The sequence below is a fragment of the Notamacropus eugenii genome, chromosome 1 (assembly GCF_028372415.1).
Source record: "Notamacropus eugenii isolate mMacEug1 chromosome 1, mMacEug1.pri_v2, whole genome shotgun sequence".
Classification (NCBI taxonomy): Eukaryota; Metazoa; Chordata; class Mammalia; order Diprotodontia; family Macropodidae; genus Notamacropus; species Notamacropus eugenii.
This window is the reverse complement of record NC_092872.1, coordinates 11,592,464-11,615,100: the sequence shown is the minus strand read 5'-3', so window position 1 is coordinate 11,615,100 and position 22,637 is coordinate 11,592,464. Positions and strand designations below refer to the sequence as shown.

Here is a 22,637-nt window from a genome sequence, read left to right as displayed (position 1 = left end):
ACTGTTATTGAGTAGTGAGTGGGAGATTAAGAAATGGAGGCACTGAGTATATACGGATGTCTCTTTCTAGGGTTTGTCTGTGGAAGAAATGAAACTTTGTAGGACATAGTGTGAGGAGATGGCAAGGTTTTTTTTCTCTCTCCAGGGTTTGGGGAGAGCTAGGGATCTTTTTAGAAGGCAGGGAAGGAACTAGAAGATTAGGAGAGATTTGAGTTTAAAAACATCTGAGGGGGCATATTCCTGGAGGAATGGTAGCATGGCCCAAGTAAAGGGGTGGGAGTAGATTGGAAAAGGCTGCTGCAAAGAAGGAGGTAATGGGGAATGAAGAGGGTTTTTGAAGTGTACAATAGGGAAAAAGAGGGAACAAATGATGGATAGTTAAGTTTTGTAGTTAAGTAGAAGGTGGGATCTTCATTGGGATGGAAGAAGGTGATTTAGGAGTCTTGAGAACAAAGTTATGAAGAATCACTATGCAGAGTAATAGAGAATGTCAATCAGGGAAGAAGAAATATTAACTCTGCTTAGTGGAAGATTAACAGTAGAGTGGAGGTTCCAGAGGGCATAATAGAAGAGGAGACCAGACTAGGATAGGGATTTGGCAGTGGTAGGGCTGAGGTGAATGGGGACTGGGGGACTTTGAATTTCAAAGGATTAGGAGAGGAGAAATTTAGACAGCTATAAAATTGAGAAGAAACATTTGATTAAGACCACTACCTTCAGAGAGCCTGTGATGGCTAAGGTAAAGTTGGTCTGTGGATCCTCAAAACCTAGAGAAGAAAGGAGATACAGTTGGGTATCATGGTTAGATATTTGGGTTCCAGGGACCTGCCATTGTAGCTCTCTCTGCCTTCTTCCAAGATGTGTGGGGAGGGAGAGAGTTGTTGAACGCAACATGTGAGGACCGTCAGGCCTAGGGATATCCCTTATCCTTTGGGATTATTTTCTAAGGGAGCTTCCACACAAGTAAGACTTTTACTGAGGAAGTCACAGTTTTTTCATCTGTGTATTTGTATTCAAGGGAACATTAGGAGAGGTAGTACAAAGTAGTATATGATTGTTAAATTAGTTGTTTAGATTATTGGTATAAGAGTTCAGAGGAGGGAAATACCTACCATGTGTTTTTTTAAATCCTTATTTGGGCATATCCTAAGCTTTGAAAGGCCACATCCACTCAGACAGTAATCAGCAAGCATTTAAGCTCGTACTATTAGTAAGGCATTGTAGATATAAAAAAAGAAGCAATCTGTGAATTCTACGGTAGAGACTTGTCCATATTCAAGCATAAACAATAAATGCACGATAAGTACAGTTTGGTTAGGGTGGGTGGGCACTAATTTTTAGGGGGATCAGGAAAGACACTCTATAGGGGGCAGTGCTTGGGCAGAGTATTGAAGGCAGAGAGATTCTGTGATGAGAGGTGTGGGGGATGATCCATTAAAAGGCACTGAGACTGGATGTGAAGTGAGTTTGAGGCTAGTTTGCCTGGACGTTAGTGTGCAGGAAGGAGAATAATGTTAGATTCAGGCCAGGTTGTATCCACATTATGAAGGGTTTTAAAAACCAAACAGGAATTTTGCCTTTGAAGGAGTAGGGAGCCATTGGAGTTTGTGTAGGGAGTTGTAAATCTTGCCTTTTTAAAAATGTGTTTAAATTTTTTTTTCCACTTAATTTTTTCCAATTACATATAAAGATAGTTTTTAATATTCACTTTCATAAGATTTTGGGTTCCAGATTTTTTTTTTCCTCCTTCCCCTGCTCCCTCCCCAAGACAGCATACAGTCTGATGTAGGCTATACATATACAATCCTGTTAGACATATTTCCATATTAGTCATGTTGTGAAGGAAAAATTAGAACAAAAGGGAAAACCATGAGAAAGAAAAAAGAAAATAATATACTTTGATCTGCATTTGGACTCCATAATTCTTTCCCTGGATGTGGATAGCATTTTCCAACATGAGTCTTTTGAAATTGTCTTAGATCGTTGTATTGCTGAGAAGAGCTAAACCTATCAAAGTTGCTCATCGAATAATATTACTGCTACTGTGTACACTGCTCTCCCGGTTCTGCTCACTTCACTCAGCATCAGTTCATGTAAGTCTTTCCAGGTTCTTTTGAAATCTGCCTGCTCATCATTTCTTATGGAATAATAATATTCCATTACATTCACATACCACAGCTTATTCAGCCATTCCCCAGTTGATGGGCATCCCCTCAATTTCCAAATGCCACCACAAAAAAAGCTGCTATAAATATTTTTGGACATGTGAGTCCTTTTCCCTCTTTTGTAATCTCTTTGGAATATAGACCTGCTAGATCACTACTAGATATTGCTGGAGCAAAGGGTATGCACAGTTTTGTAGCCCTTTGGGCATGGTTCCAAATTGCTCTCCACAGTGGTTGGATTAGTTCACAATTCCATCAGCAATGCAGTAGTGGCCCAGTTTTCCCACATCTTTTCCAACATTTATTATTTTCCTTTTTTGTCGTATTATCCAATTTGTTAGGTGTGAGGTGGTACCTCGGAGTTTTTAATTTACCTTTCTCTAATCAATAGTGTAAACCTGTCTTTTAAGGAAGCCTTTGGTAGCTGTATGGAGAATAGATTGGAGTAGGAGGAAACTTTAAGGCTGGGAGAACAATTATGAAGCTGTTGTAGTCTAAATGAGAGGTGATTAATACAATGGCTGGCACTTAATAGGGGCTTAATAAATGTTTATTAATTGATTGAGGAAAGTCTGAGCTAAGATGGTTTCCTTTCTCTCTTCTTATATTTCCTTTTGCCTTTATTATATTTTTCTGTTCTTTAAATTAAATTTTATTTTTTCCAATGAACAAATATCTACCTCTCTCCTTCCCCTCCAGTTGAAAAAGAAAAACAAAATTCTCTTAACAAATATGCATAGTCAAATAAAACATTCCCAAATTGATTGTGTCCAAAAATACATATGTTTCAATCTGCATCCTGTATTAGAATGTGGGTAACATGTTTTATCATGAGCCCTCTGGAATTGAGGTTGGTCATTGCATTTCACAGTTATTTGTCTCTAAGGTACAGTTATTGTGTGAATTGTCCTCCTGATATGTCTCACTTTACATCTTATCATACATATTTTTCCAGTTTCCTCTGAAACTATACCTTTCATCTTTTCTTATGAGACAATAGTATTTCATCACATTCATGTGCCATAATTTGTTTATCCTTTCTGCACTTGATAAGCACCCACCCTTTTAGTTTCCAGTTCTCTGGAGTCCTTTTCCTCCTCCTTTGATCTCTTTGGGATAGAATAATGGTTATCACTTGGTCAAAGAGTATGCACCGTTTAGTACCTTTTGGGATATACTTCCATATTGCTTTCCACAGTGGCTGGACCATTTCACAGTTCCACCAATAGTGCACTAATCAATGTGCCTGTTTTCCCATAACCACTCTTGACAGTTGTTATTTTCCCTTTTGTAAACCTCCAACATCATGGAGGTGAGGTAGAACCCCAGAATTGTTTTAATTTGCATTTCTCCAGTTATTATTAATTGGGAGCATTTTTTTCATATGACTATTGATAGCCTGGATTTCTTTCTCTGAAAACTGTCTGTTTATATCCTTTGATCAATTATTGGTTGAGTAATAACTTTATTCTTAGATATTTGAATCAGTTCTTTATATGTCTTAGAAATGAGACCTTTTTTCCAGAAACTTGTGGGATGAGGGGATTGGACTTGATTTAAAGAACTGTTGTTCTAAATATAGTCAATTCTGCTATAATGGAACATACGAATTTCCCCAAAGTACTGGCACAATGCAAAGTCAGGCAGTTAAAACTACAGAGTTTATGGGGAAAATGGGTTAGGGATACAGTGTTCAAAAACATCAATGTCACACACAAAAAAGATAGGAACTGAGTTAAAAATGGTAGCACAGTTTTATACATGTTACATAGTTAAGAAATATTTAATTACTGCAGCAAATGGTAGAGGTGTCCTGGGCCTCATGTTGTGCCCTGATTCTGGCAAAGTTGTCTGGTAAGTTTGGCAGGTGGCAACTTGGGCCAAGGACCAGAGACCATGTTGGAGAGAGAGAGATAGAGAGAGAGAGAGAGGGAGAGAGAGAGAGAGAGGGAGAGAGAGAGAGTGTGTGTGTGTGTGTGTGTGTGTGTGTACGTGTACATACGTACACTTAGGACCAGCTTTTCTCCTGCACCAGAAGATACATGATAAATATGGCCCTTTATCCAAGACCTGAAGTTTGCTTGAGGAACTGGAGGGTTGTAACTTGCAACTTATTGTGAAATAGTTATTTTTTATATTCTTGATGTTTCTCAAGGAAGAAGTTGCCATCAGTGAACTTGAAATGTGAGTTATGCTCAAAATATTCCATATATGTTGATATATCAATCAATTTGTAACATTCAGGTTTTCAAAACACAAATTATAGTAGAACTGACTGTATATGATCCTCTTGAAGTGAAGTCAGAGCAGGGTATGACTTGAGAAAGATGCCCATTCATTCATTAACATGCTAACATTAAAGATCAGGTATTCCAGGTGGTGTTAAATGAACAAGTTTGTTGGTTTGCATGTTGACCTTAATTGGTTTCTTTTTCTCTGACAAGTCATTGTATCTGATGTAGGGTTCATTTAAAAAAATATCCTTCTCCCTGTTCTCCTGTGAACTTTACTAAGACATGCACCTCCAGCTTGAGAAGACACATGCATGACCTTTGGTGCCCTTGTGTTGTATGAGCTCTTCTCATTTGAGAGACTATTAGAAGTAGCATCATGCTGCTAGGTAACTGTGGAGGATAATCTTGGCACATCTGTCCTTACCATCTCCTGGCTATAAGATGATATGAAATGCAAGTAATTTAAGTGGAAGGATCACTACTTTGGTTCATTGTGAGCTGGAGAGTCTTAACCACAGCTGGGGAGGAAAAGAACAATTAGGATTTCTTTCTCTTGCTGTTTCTCCTATTTCCTCAAATTGGAAACAGTTGATTGTAGAAATAGAGCTACCCTTTGAATAAGGACTCCTTAGGAAGGCAGCATATCTCTGAGGTCAGAGAACCTGGGTTCAAATTCTGCCGCTGTGTAAACATGGGCAAGTCATTTAACCTGACTAGGCTTCAGTAATTTGTGGGATGAAGGTTTGGAGCAGGTGGCCTCTGAGGTCCCTTCCAGCTATATGTTATCTTATGAAGGATTCAAATCTCAAATCACTTAACCTTAATGAACCTCAGTTTCTTAGTTAAATGGGGATAATAATCCTTGTGCTTCCTACCTCACAAGGATGTTGTGAGGAAAGCACTTTGTAATCCTTAAGTTGCTATAAAAATGTGAATGTTATTGTTATTAATCCCCCTGCTATTATGATGACTCCATGACCTCATTAGTGTGACTGCTTCCCTTGGTGCCCCATTTAGTTTTTTATGTTTTTCTGTGTAGCTTTCATGGAGGATCTGACCAAGGTGCTGGAATCCTTTGTCTGATTCTTTTTAATGTTTCTTGGATATTGTTGGCCTTGTTTTCTGATTTAGCATGCTTCCTTTTCTAGTCATCCCTGTTCTTGATGTCTTTTTTTCTATTTTGGAAAGTCAGCTCATACTGTGTCTTTTAATTGACTTTTGGGTCATCTGCAAATGATAATAATAGTAATTATATTTATTGCAATATAGGGATTTGTTAAGATTGTAGGCCTTGTCATTTGGGACGAATTCTTGTGTTGTTGTTGTCATGCCATGCTTTCAGCAAGGTTTGATTTCTTTTTCGGTTAATTCATCCTACATTGTATTTGATACTCAGAAAAAGGAAAGACCCAAATCTTTGGATGAATGTGATGGAGTGGTGGAATCTGTTATTAACGTTTGTTTGTCAGTCTACCCAGATAGTTATTACTCTGCGTTGTGACATATCTGCTGCAGTTTGTTGCCAGAAATACTAGTCTGAGTCTTATGAGTAGTGCTTTAGTACCCTAAAAAGTTATTTGCCTACTTGTTGTGACTGAGGTTAGTGGAGTTGGAGCTGCTGTCTGACCCCAAGGGACAAGACTTTTTTAAAGAAAGGATTTGAGTCTCCAGGAAGTTTAGACACAACTCTGGGTAGTTCAAAGAACCCCTTTTTGCACATGGAATGGGCTTTGACATTTCTATCCACACATATGTAAAATATCACTGTGGGCTGAAAATATGGCCTTTTTATTATTTTACTTCTAGTAAAGCCCTGTCTTTCTGGCATCAGAAAATTCTTGGCTATGAGCTCATTTCTGAACAATAGGCACCCAGAAATCACATGGTTTTTCTCTTTCCAAATTAAGAGCTAACTTGTTATTGAAATCGTTTGCATTACCTTTGAGAATGTTACTGTTCTTAAAGTAGGAAACTGACTACCTGATTGGCGCCAAGAGACTTGTAGAAAGTTTTGGAGTCCCAAGAATTTAGGAATAATTATGGAGTTCCAGGAATGAATTCATTTTTATGTTTGAAAATATAGCTAATTGTAAGCCTTTCTTCTTTTTTTATCCATGCGCCTTTTACCCAAGGGTTAATTGTTGTATCACTAAATAAGCCCTTTTCTTTGTACTTGGAATTTTCTTTTGTTTCTTCCTTATGCTGAAAAAGAATCTCTCTCCTCAGGAGTCTTGTGATAATTCCTAGGTATGTTTTAACCGAAGCATTTGACAAGGTAGTGTTGGACATTCCTGGGGTGGAGAAAATGTATATGGGAATGTATAAACCTCCCATTTGCCTTTTCAACTTTAATTATTTTCTTTTGTTTGATATTTTCAGTCTTGCTAGTGAAAGTAAGGCTGGCTTCTTCTTTCTTTTTGTTTTTGCTGTTAGCCTTTATGGGTTCATCTTCAGAAAAAAGCGATGTACCAAGTGAAAAGGAAACCTGAAAAGGCAGCTTTTGTGTCAGCTGAGAAACCGGTTTCATGTTGGCTTAGGCTTTAGTTTGAAATCTTGGTTTAGAACAGGGGTGGGGAACCTATGACTTCAAGGCCACATATGGCCTTCTAGGTTCTTGGATGCAGCCTTTTTGACTGAGTCTAAGTTTTATAGAACACATTCATTAAGGGGATTTGTTCTGTGAAGCTTGGATTCCATCAAAGGGTTGACCTTGAGGGCCTAGAACGTCACATACGGACTTGAGGCCACGGGTTCCCTACCCCTGGTTTAGAAAAATCTTTACACAGACAGAGAGAGGAAGAGTTTATAATTCTGTATAGGAATTTGATTTATCTCAACTCCCACCCTCCCCTTGTCTAAGCTGTAAGTTTTCCAGCTACTTGGTTTAGTTAATCAACAGATATTCATTAAGTATATATTATTTAATGTTTTTCTTAGAGGTAAGTGAAAATTGGAGAGAGGATATATCAGTGAATCATATTAGAAGTTGGAGTTAAGTTTGCTGCTTAGTTTCCAAGGCTAGAAGGCTGTCTTGTGGGACTTTGAGGTGCTGAAACAAGTCAGGAAATGCTCATTGACAGCTGTTTGTGAGATAAGGTTTAAGGTTTATTCTTGTTATGTGGAGGAAGCTGCTATGCATCGTTAGGTCATATTTCTTCTGCCACAAATCAAGCACTCTCATTTGATAGGTGATTAGCACCTTTTGCTTGAGCTTACTCAATTAATAATCATGAGCTATGTACATATGTGATTATTATCTCATTGATCATTACCACATCCCTGGGAGGAGGCAGAAAGACACAATATATACAAATAAATTAGTCCAAGGAAGTGAGGAAGAGAGCACCAAGAACTGGGGAGACTGGGAGGTGTCGCTGCATCTGAGTTGAACCTGGAAGAAGATGAGAATCCTGTGAAGCAGAGATGGACAAGGCCCAGGGGATTGCACTGAGTTTGGGAAATAGCTCATAGTTCAATTTGACTGGAATGGAAAGTTCAGAAAGAGGAGCAGTAGAAAATAAGACAGGAAAGGTAGGTTGAGAGGTCTTTAAATGCCAAGCTGTTAGGTATAACAGATATAGGGAAGTGGACTTCCTTGCAGTAGAAATACTTAGAGTCAAGAGGAAAGTAGGAAAAGGTCACAGTAACACCAGTCTCACCTTGGTTTGCGGTCAAGAATAAGGCAAAGGGTAAAAATAGGCTTAAAGTATGCATCTTTCATAGCCTTATAAATATTAACTTCTCAGGAGGAGCTAAAGCTCATTTTAATGGACATGCGATGTCTGTGGAAGGAGAGGGAACACATCAGGGGAAGACATGAAGTAGATATACCAAAAGTTGTACACCTCAGAGTACTCAGCCAGTGAGGAAGTGAGGGAGGGACTTTGCGTTTTGGAACACAGATAAAGGTGCTTGCTCTGTTCTAGCACCACACCTGCTTCTTGCAAGAACTGTAAAGTAAATGAGCTTGCCTCATCTATCTCAGTAGTCTTTGGCTGTTCCTCTAGAAATTTTATTCCTAACAAAGCTAAGGATTTTTATCCTCCGACCAAATGGGATCCAGGGGAGTAACATGGCCACACATGTGCCTTGGGAAGATTTTCTTTTGGGGACAGCTCTGTGTTGGGTGGTGAGGGTTGCTGGAAGGAAGTTGCTTAGATGGTTATTATAGTAGTTCAATGCATGAATCAGGGGAGTAGAAGAGGAGGAGTGATGCAGTACAGTAGGCAGAGCATGGTATTTAGTTGGTAAAAAGGACAGGTGTTTGAGTTTGTGCCCTTCCCTTTGCTTGGTGTCTTTGAATCTCTGGGATAAGAGGTATCTTGGGACCCCAAGTCTGTCTATTCACTCTCCACTGTGATACCTTCATGTTGTTGTTATTACTGTTAGGAACTTCCAGAGATCTAGCCTAAAGCCAGGTGGCAGTAGGCTGTAGATTAGCCAACTGAGGATCAGAGATTTGCTCAAAGTCACCTGGCTGCTAAGTGTCTCCTAGGATTTTCCCAAGACCTAGAATGATAGAATTGGAAGGATCATTTGAAAGCTCATGTTCCATAAGAGGAGAGAACAGAGGAGAAGTGAAGTCACTTGGTAAAGAACTTTGCACATATTATCTCATTTGGTAGTTAGCTGATATGTTGTAGAACTGTTTTTGTAATGTTACTACTGTGACAACATAACCGCCTTGTTTGCAGCTGGCTGTAACACCAGTGACTCCTTTCCCTTTCTGTCCAGTCACTCTTACTACTAAATAGGAAGAAGTACCATCAATTCTACTGATTTCTCAAGAATAAGCAGAAGTGAAACTTAGTTTTTAAGATGACCTTAATCATTATAATTTTGGATTCTGGGGAGATGTTCAAAGGAATTGATTTGAACTGGAATTTTTTTTTTTTTCTGACTTATCTTCACTGTCATGGCATTGGGGAGATGAATTTCCTCTCATGTCACCTGACCTTCAAGTTTAGCCCATCTCTTTATTTTTTTTCCAATTTATTTTTTATTTTTAGTTTTAAACATTCACTGCCATAAGTTTTAAGTTTTCTCCCCCTGCTTCCCTCCCCAGGACAGCATGCAATCTGATATGTGCTCTACACACACATTCTTATTAAACACATTTTCACATTAGTCATGTTGCATAGAGGAATTATAACGGATGGGAGGAACCATGAGAAAGAAAAACCAAACAGTAAGGAAAATAGCCTGCTTTGCTCTGCGTTCTAACTCCATAGCTATTCTCTGGATGTGGATGGCATTTTCCATCATTAATCCTTTGAAATTGTTTTAGACTCTTGGATTGCTGAGATGTAGCTCATCTGTTTAAATGTGTGGCCTGGGCCTTCCCCTTACCTTCTTAGTTTGTAGCTAGAGCACTTCCTGCCAGAAGCATTTGGTTAGGGTTTTTTGTGAAAACAAAGGACAAACCCTTTTCACTCAACTTTGAATGATGTGGGTTAGGGTATCGAAAGGACAGAAGCAGAGGACTGAAGTTGGGTTTTAAGTATTGCACTAGAAAATGATTTGTTTGGGGACCTTTTTTTTCTTGCCTATACACTCTTCAGTGTGTCTTGGTAGCTATTAGTATATAGGATGCCTCAAAAGTCTTAGTGCAGTTTTAAACTTTAAAAAGCTTAAAGCTGCACTGACTTTAGAGACACCTTATGTATAAATGTTACATTTCCATTGTTTTTGTTAAAAGACTTTTATTGCTACCTTTTTTAATATTATGTAGATTTTTTTCTTTATTCCACTCTTTTGCCTTCCCAGAGTGCCATCCCTTATAACAAATAATTTTTAAAAGAAGAAAAAGAGGAGAGAAAAAAATGAGCAAAACTGATAAGCACATTGAAAAAAATATGACTTTTTTTTTTTTTTTTTTTTACAATTTCATTGTTGCATTGCTGACACTGAAGAAACATATTGGAAGTCGAAGAAGTCTTGGTATTCAAACTAGTTCTTTTCCTTGGTCCTTGGCTTTCATAACAAAGTATGTTTGTTATGTTAGGTATGAGATTGAGGTTGAGTTATTTCTGTTGGTTCAGTGGTATCTGTTGATACTGAATGTACTAACAAAGTTATTCCTTTTTAGTTTTCCCTAGAACTGTTAGTGTTGGATTATTTTTAGTATTCTTTTCATCATTTGCATAGTTCCTATCAATAAAGCACCCAGATGGCTTTTGTGATTATTCTATCTTATTTAATATTTGTTTCTTACAATTTTCCTGTGTAGACATTTGGAATATAAATCCAATAGTTTCTTCCTAATATTCTTGTTCATTTAGATTATATCTCATTTTGTTTTCAATTTCGGAATGGTTTTTCCGTATTTAATGTCTCCAAGAAAGTTTTTGGTTTTAATAAAAAAGATTATGAAGTAATGGTACCATTAAAATTAATTTATTTTTGTTACATTTCAGGTTCTGAATGGTCTCCTTTCCTTCCTTCCTACCTCATATTAGAGAAGGCCACCATTTGATAACAGATTTATAAATAATTTAAAACCATACTACGCATACTTCTGTTAATCAGTTCTTTCTCTGCAGGTGGAGAACATCTTTCTTCATAGGTCCTTTGTATTTATAATACTTAGAATGATTTGGTTATTCGCAGTTGTACTTTGAATAATATTGCTGTTAACTGAATACAGCATTCTTGTGGTTCTATTCATTTCACTTTTTATTATTTTCATGTAAGTCTTTCTGTGTTTTTCTAAAATCAACTAGCTCATTATTTCTTACAGCAAAGTAGTATTTCATCACTGTCATGTGCCACAACTTGTTTAGCCATTCCCCAAGTGATGGATGGACATCCCCTCAATTTCCAGTTCTTTGCCTCCACAAAGATAGTGGATATAAATATTTTAGAAGATAGAGGTTCTTTTCCTTTTTCCCTGATCACCTTGGGAAACAGACCTAATAGTGGTGTTTGCTGGATCAAAGGGGATACACAGTTTTATAACTCTCTGGGCATCATTCCAGACTGCTTTTCAAAATGGTTGGATAAGTTCTGCCAGCAGTGTACTAGTGTCCTGACTTTTCCACATCCTTTCCAGCATTTGTCATTTCCCTCTTCTGTCATCTTAGCCAGCCTGATAATTGTGAGATATCTCAAAGTTGCTGTAATTTGCATTTCTCTAATCAATAATGATCACATCACTATATATAGTTTTGATTTCAGTGGTACTATTTTTGATATCTTTCTTCTTTAACCTACCTCTGCTTCTCTTTCCTTCCAAGTTCATAAGCTCAGAATTGTCTTCAACTTCTTACTTTCCCTCCTACCATATAATCATTTGCCCTGTCTTCCACAATACTTCTCTTATCTGATCTCTTCTATCTGCTCTCCACACCTTTTGCGTGGCTTTCATAAAAGTCTCCTAATTGGTTTCTCTGCCTCAATTGTCTGCTCACTCTAATCTATCCTCTAAATAGCTGCCAAAGTGAATGTTGCTGGAGTGCACGTCTGACTAGGCCACTTTCCTCTTTAATCCTCTGCAATGTGCCTTTCTGTTGTCTCTATGATGCATATACTATAAATGGTTCTGTTGCCTCCCAAACCCCTTTACAGGTGGCCCCAGTCTATCTTTCTGGTCTCATTCTTAACAACACCACCACCAGCCACCACAAAAACACCCATGTACTGTGATCCAGTCAAACTGCCCTCACACGCCTCTTTATTTTTGGTTTCGGTGCCTTTGCATAGACTGTCACTCAAGTGTGCAATGCATCCCCTCTTACAGCTGCCTCCTAGAAGCCTTCCTTTTCTTCAGCTTGCAGTGTGTGTATGAAGCCTTTCCTGCGATTACCGGTGCCCTCTTTCCTTAACTTCCTTATATGTGACTACCTTGTATTGACTTTGCATATGCTTATGTTTTTTGTGCTTGTTATTTCCCCAAATTAGAATACAGGGATCTTCTTGAGGGTAGGGATTATTTCATTTTTTAATATTCATATCACAAACTCCAAGCATATATGTTTGTAATACACACACGTATATGTGTGTACATATACTGTATATAATATACTTATATATACGCAGAAGCTTACACATACATATGTATGTATCTATGGAGAGAAAGAGAGAGATTCCTCACCAGGGGTTCCTTATAACAGTAAACTAAATTGTGTCAGTGAGATCACTACACAGGGTATCCCAAAAGTCTTAGTACAGGTTTAAACTTTACCTGTGTGAGGATTTCATTTATGTGGGAAATTAGACATGAAGAAACTTCTTAGATAGGTACCAGCTCTTTAAATTTGGTCGTAGAATTGCCAGTGTGGGCATTAATAGGTTAAGAGACTTGTTCTGGGCACATAGCCACCACCTGAACCTGGATCTGCCTGAATCTTAGGTCGGTTCTGTAACTGTTAAGCCACACAGCTTCCCATTAAAAAAAATTAATATAAAGTAAGATCTTATGTTTTCTGCATTTAATTTTATGACTGTAAGGGTGTGTTCTTTTGTAGAATTTTGTTCATAAAAGCCTTCCTGTTCCCTTCATCCAAGATGTCCTTGTTGCATGTATAGGTATCTGGAGAAATGATTCCTGAATGTCATCAAACTCATATTGGCTCCATCTCAAACTTCCTCTGTATACTTCATCTGTTCCACCTGGGTTTTTTCCTTCGTGCCATTTCTCTTTTCTTTTTTTTTTTATTTTTATTTTTATTTTTTATTTAACTTTTAACATTTATTTTCACAAAATTTTGGGTTACAAATTTTCTCCCTTTTTATCCCCTCCCCCCCCCAAACCCAAGCATTCTAGTTGCCCCTGTGACCAATCTGCTCTCTCCTCTATCCTCCCTCCCTGCCCTTGTCTCCGTCTTCTCTTTTGTCCTGTAGGGCCAGATAGCTTTCTTAACCCCTTAACCTGTATTTCTTATTTCCCAGTGGTAAGAACATTACATTTGATCCTAACACTTTGAGTTCCAACTTCTTTAGCTCCCTCCCTCTCCACCCCTTCCCCTTGGAAGACAAGCAATTCAATATAGGCCAAATCTGTGTAGTTTTGCAAATGATTTCCATACTAGTTGTGTTGTATAGGACTAACTATATTTCCCTCCATCCTATCCTGTCCCCCATTACTTCTATTCTCTTATGATCCTTTCCTTCCCTATGAGTGTCGACCTCGGATTGCATTCTCCTCCCCATGCCCTCCCCTCCATCCTCCCCCCCACCCTGCTTGTGCCCCTGTCCCCCACTCTCCTGTATTATGAGATAGGTTTTCCTATCAAAATGAGTGTGCATTTTATTCTTTCCTTTAGTGGAATGTGATGAGAGTAGACCTCATGTTTTTCTCTTGCCTCCCCTCTTTATCCCTCCACTAATAAGTCTTTTGCTTGCCTCTTTTATGAGAGATATTTTGCCCCATTCAACTTCTCCCTTTCTCCTCCCAATATTTCTCTCTCACTGCTTGATTTCATTTTTTTTTTTTAAGATATGATCCCATCCTCTTCAATTCACTCTGTGCACTCTGTCTCTATGTATGTGTGCGTGTGTGCATGTGTGTGTATGTACTCCCACCCAGTACCCAGATACTGAAATGTTTCAAGAGTTACAAATATTGTCTTTCCATGTAGGAATGTAAACAGTTCAACTTTAGTAAGTCCCTTATGACTTCTCTTTGCTGTTCACCTTTTCATGGTTCTCTTCATTCTTGTGTTAGAAAGTCAAATTTTCTTTTCAGCTCTGGTCTTTTCATCAAGAAAATTTGAAAATCCTCTATTTTATTGAAAGACCATTTTTTCTCCTGAAGTATTATACTCAGTTTTGCTGGGTAGGTGATTCTTGGTTTTAGTCCTAGTTTCTTTGACTTCTGGAATATCCTATTCCATTCCCTTCGATCCCTTAATGTAGAGGGTGGCCATTTCTTTTTTCTTAAACAGCATTGGGCACTTGAGTGTTGGAACTCGCATATGACTGTTTCCCCACCCTGCCTCATCTGTCATTGACAGGGAATAGTTTGTTCTCATAGTCTTGACACGGCTTTTTCATTTCTTCTTTATTCTAGTCTTCGTTTCATCCTTAGACTAACTGACTTTTTGTCAAAATTTGTTCTCCAATGTTTCTGACTTTTATGAAGTGATATACTGCTCATAAACTTTTACCATCCTCTATACAATTTTACAAGCCAATTTGCATGCTAAATTGGTATTCCCATTGGCTAGCATATATCTTTGGAAAGGAAATCAAATCTGTTGGCCAAGATGTTTTAAGGACTTTTGGTTTCCTTGTTTTCTTTGCTTTTTCCACTGGTCAGAATTCCATAGAAAATGGTGATAATTTATGTCATGTATTATCCATTCATTTCCTGTTTTTGTCGACCAATAACTATTTAAATAAGTCATGCTTGGGCTGTTCTTCAAAATTGGCCCAACATCTATGTAATTAGTATTTTTAGGTTTCATTTTTTGTGATTTTATTTGGTTCTCATTGTGTCCAACCCTTCCTACTTCTCAAAGAAAATATTTGATATATATGTTGTGTGTGTGTGTGTGTGTGTGCGTATGTGTGTGCATGTGCATGTGCACACAAGAGAGGGAGAGGGAAAGGGGCAGGCATCTGTGTACTATTGTAAAACTATTCCCTTTTGTGTCTTGATCCTGTACCATATTTTCCAATATTTTTCACTATTCTCTCTAATGTTCATCTTTACGTAAATGTTATGAAATATTAAAGTACTTGTTGATCTAATTTGGAGGATCTTATCAGGCCTTTAGAAAAAACTTTTTACCTCTTTATTCTCTAGAATATATGTTGGTGTGTAAGCTGCAGTTTTATAGCACTTTGAGTTTTGCAAAGCGCTTTCTACGTACTATCTCGTTTTATTCTCATGAAAATCCTAGGGTGGGAGTAGGTGCTGCTATTATCCTTATTTTTCAGATGAGTCCACTGAGGCAAACAGGTTAATAATGTGACTTGCCCAGGGTTAAGCAGGTGAGGTCAAATTTGAACTCAGCTTCTTCTCAACTCCAGGTCTGGTGTATCTTCTGTGCTGCTTGTCTGTTTCAGTATCTTCGTGATGATCTTTTTCCTAGTGCTTATCCTGGGCACTGTAATATGACTGAGTTATCCTTGGGACACAAAGTAAAACCAGCTCCACTAACCCTGCCCCCCCTTTTTTTTTCTTCTCCAAGGAAAGTCAATGAGCCTTACTTCCATTGATATGAAACTTACTTTTGTCCTCTGTTCTCATTTATAACCAGAATATTGTTCTGATTGAGTTTCCCCACTGGTGTGCTCACTTTTTAGTTACCTATGACAAGAGCTCATAGTTAAGAGTTCCACTAGAGTGGCTTAAAACCTTGCGTCTCCTTTACTTCCTTTTCTGCCACGCTGCCGCTACTCCAGACAAAAAAAGAGGACAGGCAGAGAAATGAGAGCCATTGTTTATTTTTCTTAATTTCATGGGTTGCCATGAGAATTTTTTAATGAACTTCAACCAATGGAAGATGAGCTTCTTTATACTTAGCTAGAACCCACGATCTCTTCTATGCCATCAGGTCAGGAAGTAGGACTCTTGTGAAGAACTGGTAATCTGGTAAGGGTCATAAATCTTAATGTAATGGTTTTCTGTATTGCCCTGTTTTAACTTAATGATGTACGTTTTAGAAAGTTTTACGTTGTATAATTTATGTCATGTATGGCATTATATTTAACATTAAATGTTAATAATGGTTGGAAAAGTTTCAGAGGAAATGCCACTTGTGGGAATTAGAGAAAAGTGACATTGAAGGAGAGGAGAAAGGTTCTTGTAGCTTTAGGTGATTAAGAGTCACTGACCAGGAAAGCTGAAAGTGTGTGTTAACATTCTTGCTAACTCCAGTATGACCAGTGTAAATTTTAACATTAATAACCTATTTCATATGACAAATGTTATTACATGACAGTGCTGTAGTTCTGTTACTAAATATCATATTCAGTCCCCTCTTCTCCAGTAATTTCCTTCCTTTTCTCTGGCTTACAAATAGTTGGGTTTTTTTAAAATTGGAAGCAGAAGCAACTGCTTGTGCTTTCTGAGACAGAAATCCATGCCTGAGCAAACTAGTTGCTGTGGTTACAGCAGAGCAGAGTAAGCTCCTGTGCTCTGCAGATTGCAGTCTGCATTTCAGGCCCATTTCAATTTATGCATCAAGAACTAACTTCCTGAGGTAAGTTTTGAATGGATAGTGAATTAGGGAGAGAACTTTTGTCCTTTCAGGACTTCTCTCCCCTACACCTCCTTTGTTTTTTAAAGAGTCACATTGTCACTTTTTTGGCCATGGTCATTTGAATCATGGGTAAAGAACATCTGCTTTTGATGCTGTCAAGTTGAATGTACCTAGTAAAGCAAATTGTGATCTAAGCTCTTTCCATCTGCTCAGCTACTACTGTAGCCTGGGTTTGAATTTAGGATTTGCCACTGACCAACTCTTTTTCATGGCTAATTAGGAGGACACTACAGTTTCATTAATATCCTGTGAGGTGCAGACTCAGAGTATTGGACACCTTGGTCCTAGTTCTGTCTCAGCCTTTCTGGGGTTTTACCTTTTTAAAGGAGTGATTGTTGCTCTATGTGCCCATGAAAGGCACTGTACTGCTTTCAGAGGAATAACTGGTTTTGCACTCAGAGCATCTGGCTTCCAGTGGGAGCCTCTACCTTGGGCAAAAGACTGCTTAACTTATTGGAGCTTCAGTTTTCTCATCTGTAAAGTTGAGATAATACTTATACTGCCTCCCTCACCTCACAGGGCTGTTGGGAGGAAATTCCTTTGTAAGTGGGAATTGTTATGGTTGGTAGTTTGTAGTCTCCTCTCTGTAGTCTACTTACTCAACTCACCTTTGTTGAGTGAGTCTCCTGGGGACAGTTGCCTTCTCTATACTGTATACCTAGTTCATAGGCCCTAATAAAGACATTTGCTGAAATGGAAAAGCAAGAATGATCATAATAAAGCATCTGCCCCATAAACCCTTGGGACACTCTCCTGCAAATCTACTTTCTGCCTGGTGTAAAGGCTGTATAGCATCCGTGGGAAGAGAGAAAGGAGAGAAACACACATGGAGGAAACCTGTGGCCAGTACCGTTTAACTGCAGCACCACAGGACCCTCCGGATAACTTGTTGTGATGTCCTTGAACTGCCAGGAGGGACTTCTCTGCTCCAGCCCCTCTGTGACGAGGATTTGGAGATGTTGTGGGACTCTGCTGATGTCTGTGATGTCTGGCTGTAATTTCCACTATCTCTAGCTTTAGGCTCATCTGAAATCCTGGCCTCCAATATGACTGTGCTCTTTTAGGAGGAACCAAAGTCTAGGACCAGCAGGAATTAAGACTTGGGACTGTCTTCTGAAAAGGATTTCTACTCCAAACTCTTGACTCCCCACAGCTGAACTCTGCTATGTTCTGCTTCATTACACCATATTGGGGGTGGATAAGTGGATGCAAAAGGCAAAGAGAAGTTCCCCCTCCCCCGCCTCTGCTGTACTCTGGAAAAGGTACAAGGGAGAAGATGCAAGTCATCTTCCAAGCTGACTCTCCTGACTCCTCAGAGTTGGGTGTCTGAGCTCCTTCTCTCAGAGATGGCTATAGCTTTTTATAGGTTACCAGGAGCTTGTCTAATATCTTTTAGCCAGACAATCTCACAGACCTCATGGGGTATCATTATTTGCTTTCATCTAGTGGTAGATTTCCTTTCATCTTATCAGCTTGATTGAATACCTTTTCCTTAACTTCTTTATATAAAGTGATTCTTTAAGGGATGGTGAAAATTGGGGGATAAGTTCCATCATAGGTACTTGGATTTGGTATGAGGTACATATAACCCTAGAAGAAAGCTTCTGTTGGTCACCTGAGTTGAATCTAATTTTTTCCTTAGCAATAATGTTGTATAACTTTCCCTACCAGAGACCTAATCCCTAACAGAAGTCACAGTGTATGTAAACTGGACAGCACAGTAACCAATCACGCAGAGATAATTTATTTTACAAGTATTTTAGAAAAGGGGCTGCATAGAACTGGGAGAGTGAGAATGTAGTCTTACGGAAACAACAACTTTGGAGAAAGTGGTGCTGTGCCATGCCAGGCCCCAGAAAACGCTTCCTTTATGCATTCCAAGCTTTTCAGGCGTTCTGGTTCTCCTCAGTTTATAAAATCACTCCTAAGCTGTATTGCTCAGAACTAAACACAGTACCCAGGTACTTACAGAGGTGCTGGGCGCCTCCTCCTTTGGAGATTGTCAGACAGAGGCTGGTAGGTGATTTGTTGGGTCTGTGATAGCAGAGATTCCTTTTGTGTGTGTGTTGGATTATAAGGCCTTTTCTAATTCTCAGATTCTGTGATTCTGTGATGTGCTCTGACCAGGGTGAAGTACAGAAGGGACTATTTACTTCCTTCTTCCTGGAACCTCTCTGTTAATTAAGCCCCAGATCACATTAACTTTCTTGGCTGCCACATCACATTGTTGACACATAATGAACTAAATCCTCAAATATTTTTTCAGAAGAATTATCATCTAACCAAGCCATTCTTCTCACCTTGTGAAGAACATTTTTTTAAACTATGTAGAACTGTCAGATTCATCCCAGTGTTCTAGAACCTGTAAAGAACTTTTTGAATCTTGACTGTTCATTGTTTTAGCTATCCTGCCTAGTTTGATGTCAAGAGCACATTTGTTAAAGGATCGTTTTATTCAATGTTGAATGCACTGGGCCAAGCCGCTGGGGACCTTTCTTATACCCCTTCCCCCATGCTCTTTGGTATGCAAATAAAGTTAAATAAGAACCAGAGCTAAACTTGGAACACTAGGTCTTTAACCTTCATTCTCCTGGTCCAGATTCCTTGTCTTTATCAGATATATCTGTCAGCAGCAAACAAAACAAAAAAAAAGCCTTTTGATTTTTTACCTTGTACTGGGGATAGTGCAAGACCTCCATGTTTCTCTATATAATCTTACTGTCTCGCTACGTTATGTTTTTTATTTTCTCTCTTTCTCCTCATTTAACATTTGTGTAACCAATTATTGTTCAGCACTCAATAAATCTTAGTAGGACTTCAAATTCTTGTTAGTTGATTGAAATTCAGAATTCCCTAAGATACTTTTTTAACCATTTTTTTTTAACATCAAAGGGAAGCTCTATTATTGATGGTCATAATAGCTAGCATTTATAGATCACATTAAGATTTACAAAGAACTTTATCCTCATGACATTTATCCCCTGAAACCAATTTTACATATGGTAAAACAGACTTTTAGAGGTTAAATGACTGCCTAGGGTTACATAGCTGGTAAATATCTAAGGTTTGATTTGAATTCTGGTCTTCCTGCCTCTGTGCCTAGTTTTTTCTCCACTGCCACCTAACTGCCACTCATAATATGAATTATATATGAAATTTTGGAATTTGACTTTGTTGTTTTCTCCCTTCCACCCACTCATACTATGCTGTTTAGTACTTGTCAAGAGACATGGGACTCCAGCAGTTAGAACTTTTGGATCAATTTAAACCAAGAAAAGTTGGGAACTGATGCCTTAATGTAAACAGCTCCTCAACCCCATTTGGGTTATCACTTTGCCCCTCTCCTCCTCAGAAGTGTGAGTTCTTCACATAGCTGACTTTGGTGACGCTCAAGTCATTCAATCTTGGCACTGTAGTTGTCTGCTCCTAGAGCTAGGAATTCTATGCTGTAAGTACTTTCTGCAAGTAAATACTTTTTGTAAGATCTAGACTTAGGTAAATAGCAGCATCAAATGAAACGAGTCATGGTAAGTGTTGTACCTGAGTGTAGAGAATTTCTCAAATATAGGTAGTATGTGGTTTATTTGCACTGCTTACTAGGTACTTCTTAGGCAACGAGTGCTGGTGGTTTTATGAAAAAAAATTTTATTCATCAAGAGTTACTGACTAAGATTGTCTTTGGTTATATTAGGTGAACAGTTAGATTAGATGACCTAAGATTAATTTCAAGTAATTTATCTTTGCATTTTAGATAATTGTTTCTTTTACTCAGAATACCTGGTTATTTTTTATTTATCTAATTTTGATGGCTGAGGTCTGTTTTAACATCTATTACATTTAGTTAAGATGATATATTCTTCCTCTCCCAGTGTTCAATATCTCTTGACATATTCTTTTCTAACATTCTTGCTTTTTAAAAACATTTTCACCAGTTTGGGGGAACTGGAAAGATCTCTAAGGGACCCCAGGATTTTAGGGGGAAAATCCTTTTCTTTGTATTCCGCACATTTTTAAAAAGCAACAATTGAAATGCTTTCTTTTTATCTTCATTGTTAATGAAATAATAATAATAGCTAATTTTTATGGAGCACTTTGCATGTTATATCTAATCCTGTCCCAGTTCTATGAGGTGAGTACTGTTATTATCCCCATCTTACAGATGAGGTAATTGAGGCTGAGAGAGTTTAAGTGACTTGTCTATACTCTAGAGTATCTGAGGTAAGATTTGACCTTAGATGTTCCAGACTCCAAGTCCAGAAACACTTAACTTACCAAAATAATTAAGGAATAAATTGTATCTTACCTGAAAGGAAATGTTTATGGATGAGTTTTATAACAAAGTGTTTTTTCCCCGTAGTTAATTATACAATTTCTGGCTTATAATGCACGTTTAATTCTAATTATTCTTTCAGCACTTCTAGATCACACCGAAACCGAGACTTGCCTTAAATTTAGTTTATTTCTTCTAATGCTGTAACACCCTGGGAAAAACAGTTGATCACGTGTCAAAGTACTTTTTGCTTAGATTTAGTATCCTAAGATGAGAAGACTTAACTTTTAGAAAACTTTTGACTTGCTTGGGAATTGACTTATGAAGTATTTTGATTTTGAAAGGTTGGTGCCATATTGATTTGTCCCTCTATTTAACCCTTTCATTCTTGCCTTTTTTTTAGAAATTAGACATTCAAAATTTAGGGACAGCCATTATACAAAGTCTAAATAGCTAGAGAAGTTATTAAATGGAAGCCTCGTTTGACCTAAGGTCATTGTCATTGATTAATGTGTTAAAGTGCTCATATTTTGCCAGTTGTGTAGTACATGTAGGAGGCAGAATAATTTGTATGAAGTAATATTAAAATTACAAATCAAAAGATTGTACCACTAATAAGACATCTCTAATACAGATGTAGTAATGGTACCATTCATCTAAGAAGATACTATAGCTGACCTCTATCACAGGTTGGAGGACAAGGTGAAAAGCTGGAGAAATGTGGAATAGTGTAATAGAAAGGAAATTATATGTGGTGTGGCTGGATACATAGATTAGAGCCAGATTGTGAAGGACCTCAAGTTCCCGAATAAAGGGCAAAAAGGGTATTTTGCCTCATTTATGAACAATGGACAAATATAGTGTCTGTTATTACGAAAGACAGTCTGTGCTACCATTTCTTCCACATCTTTTCAGAGTTTTGCAAAAGCCGTAACATACTGGCCTTATCTTTGCCTCTAGACTGGGAGCAGTAATCTTGGATCAAGTATCAGATGAGATTTAGGGTTTGAATCCTACCTGTGGTGCTTAGTAGTAGGTGATTATGGTCAATCCATTTCCCCTTTCTTAACTTCATCGTCCTCATTTGTTTAGAAAACAAAATACATCAAATGGGGTGTAATGGATAGAGGTCTAGCTTGAGTCAGGTAACCCTGGGTTCAAATAATACCTCTGATTCATACTGGCCTTGGGAACACAGACCAGTCTTTTGACCTCGGTGTTCTCGGCCAGTGGTGTCAAACTCAGTTGGGAAAGGATTGCTGTTGGCCTCATCTTGACTCAGAATACTACAAATGAATGTTATCTGTGTTGTTTTGTATTTTTATTTGCTTTATTAAACAATTCCCAGTTTCATTTTAATCTAGTTTCCACCAGTGTGATGTAGGCAACACTGGGAAGAGCTTGACACCTTTGCTCCTAGGTAACTCCTTAAGTCTAAATTGTAGAATACTTCTTTGTATGTTTTGGTGGTGGGAATTTCATAGAATCACAGTATTCTAGAGTTGGAAGGGACCTCAGTGGCCATCTCATCTAACTCCAGGAAAGACCTCCCTCTGTAACATGCTGGACAGGTGTCATTCAGCCTCTATTTGAAGACTTCCAGTGAAGAAAACCTACTCCCTTCCAAAGCAAACAGGTCTACTTTTGATTGCTCCAATTGTTAGGGGAAAATTTTTTTTTTAATGTAAAGTCTAAATCTGCTTCTTTGCAACTTCTCATCACTGCTCCTGATTTTGCCTACTAGGGCAAACAGAACAAG

At 38.2% G+C, this 22,637-nt stretch overlaps 1 protein-coding gene and 1 long non-coding RNA gene across 4 annotated transcripts in view; one reads left to right on the top strand and one right to left on the bottom strand.

Annotated features, from left to right (window-relative positions):
* CCDC12 (coiled-coil domain containing 12) overlaps positions 1-22,637 on the top strand; it is a 138,974-nt gene that overhangs the window by 2,939 nt on the left and 113,398 nt on the right. The window lies entirely within an intron of this gene.
* LOC140533529 (uncharacterized) lies at positions 15,631-19,166 on the bottom strand. Its single transcript, XR_011976951.1, has 3 exons — positions 18,578-19,166; positions 17,217-17,296; positions 15,631-15,935 (listed from the first exon to the last, which is right to left on the bottom strand). It is a non-coding gene; the product is annotated as an uncharacterized lncRNA (long non-coding RNA).